Source organism: Pungitius pungitius, chromosome 4 (genome assembly GCF_949316345.1).
Source record: "Pungitius pungitius chromosome 4, fPunPun2.1, whole genome shotgun sequence".
Classification (NCBI taxonomy): Eukaryota; Metazoa; Chordata; class Actinopteri; order Perciformes; family Gasterosteidae; genus Pungitius; species Pungitius pungitius.
The window spans coordinates 2,306,915-2,309,319 of record NC_084903.1 but is presented as its reverse complement, the minus strand read 5'-3'; positions in this window follow the sequence as shown (position 1 = coordinate 2,309,319).

The window sequence follows — 2,405 nt, the reverse complement described above, 5'->3', positions numbered from 1 at the left end:
ATTTATGTATTCGGGAGTAGAGAAAGCAAGCTCACATGTCTTCTTAGTAAAGAGCCGTGATCCCGTTTTGGCACCATGATGCGTGTGCCCTGTGGGGAGCAGCAGAGGCGAGGACAAATCCAAGACTGCCTCACGTGCTTCTCATCGGCCTCCTGCAGATGTTGGTGGACTGCTGACACGGTGTCACGTTGCGCTATTTCAACATCGGGAAAACCGTTAGTCCACAACGATTAGCGGCCTTCTATCCGTCTCTGCGGCGGTTCTTCTCTGAACACGTCCACTTCTTCTGCTGTTCACCTCCTCGGCTGCTAACACCTCGACAACAGGTGGCCGGATGGAGAGAGAGGGATTTCTGAGGCGCTGTCATCTTGTTGTATGAGGCTTTTAAGCTTAATGGCATTAGACCCGAGCCACCGGGCTCCATCACGTCCTTGTTCTGTTAGATTCAGAAACGCTCTAAAACTTTTGTGTTCTCTCTCTCTCTCGCACCGTGACTGCTGCTCATTGGTGCACGAAAACCCTGATAAATCTGGCTTTCCATGGCTGCCAGTGGTGCAACTGTCAACTCCCATGATCCTAAATAGCCACAGTCATAACAATGCCTGCGACCAGCCACAACACTTCACAGCCACGAAGCCCCCCCCCCCGGCGCGCTCAATTTATCCTACATTTCGCGCGTTCACACTGACCGTCGCGTGGCGTTAGTGTTAGTTGGCCGAGAGGCCTCCCGACACCCGGCGCGGTGCACCTTCCGTCCTGTCCGACCTGAAGGGGAGACGACCCCGGCCCGGCAAACCGCCGCCATTTGGTCTGCGGCTGACACCCGGCGCGCTGAATAAATGATCTAAATGCTCGCCGGAGATTATTTTGCCACTGCCGCCCCTCAGCAATGACATGGGGTGAGGGGGGGGGGGGGGGGGCGTGTGTGTCCCCCCCCCCCCCCCTCCCCCCGTGGCCCCTTGGATGGCCAGCCAAGATGAATATGAGGAAATGAGGCAGACATTCAGTAAATAATAGTTGCCATTGTGCCCCTCGGCAAGCTTTAGGACCGGGGTAGGCTGGAGGGGCGAGGAGGGGGGGGGGGCTCTGCATGATATGCCAGGGCCCGAAATGGGCACCCAGAACCCAGAGCTGTCACCCCTGCGGAAAACATCACCCTCGCCTCCACAATTTGTGCACTTAACACTTCAGTTGGCACATGACAGGTGCTTATTTCCCCGCACTGGCGTTCCCCCCCCCCAGTGATGCCTCTGAGCCCGCGGCACACGGCATCTGGTGTGGATGTCTGTCCGTGATGCTGCTCGTTGCTCCCGTGTGCGACTACACCAGTGATACTGTTCATGTCTGCTCCGCCTGTAGTGTGTGTGTGTGTGTGTGTGTGTGTAACGGATAGAGGACTCGAATGTCAAAGGCCAGACAGAGCCACATTGATGCGTTTTTTTATTATTTTTATTTTAGTCTGGTTCATTTTCACAGTAAATTAAGTGGAGTCCCATCCACTGCGCATTAACGTAAAGGAAATTGAAATGTGAAAATAATGCGTTCACAAATCTGCCTCTACAAGTATTCATTATGAGCAGGCCCGAGCTTCTGAAAGATGATTTGTATCCGATATCTGATCTATAACCCGAGTACGGTGATGCACTCGCACTCACCTCATGAACAACTAAGAGACCCGCCCCTGTCATTGTTTCGACCTTGCGTGTCACACTCCATCGCCCGTGAGTCCAAAAGGATGCGCGTGGCGGTAGGGTTGCGGGTTAGAGTCCTGATTCCCGAGTTTGAAACGTCCCCCCCCCCCCTTCCCCTTCGGTCAGCGTTGGTTCTCCCAAAGAAATCCCATAGCATCCATACCGGTGGATGTAAGCAGTAATGTTCAGCACCCCCTGAACATGGTTAAGACTCACACACTTCCGGTTTCCTAAATGTTTTTACACTTCTTTCCGGAAACTGCGTGACAGTAGGCACTTTCATTATAACAATAATTATAATAATTTAATGCTGCTATATATATGAAGGCAGCATCCATTTTCATTCTGAACTGTCCACTAAAGCAGTTTAGTTTTTTTGTTCTTCTTTCTAGTCAAGTGAAAACCTAATAATAGAGCTAAGAACGTGTGTGTGTATTCATCAGCGTTATGACTGTGGGGGGAGGGGGGGGGGGGGGGGGGGCTCTTGATAAAGTGGCAAACCATATGAATTCGTGTCCAATAGTTTTCTTGTAAGCGCAGGTGCAAATGGCGGCGCTGGTGTTGCTGCAGTATCTTGCTGTTTGGCCTTGAACGTACCCGTTCTCCCCGGTGCGATGAATAATTGAATTGTCTTGTTGGGGCCGCCTCTCGCCGCCGCGCCCCGGAGTGACGTTCCGACGGATATTGTAATCACACTTGTCATGCTTAACGCCT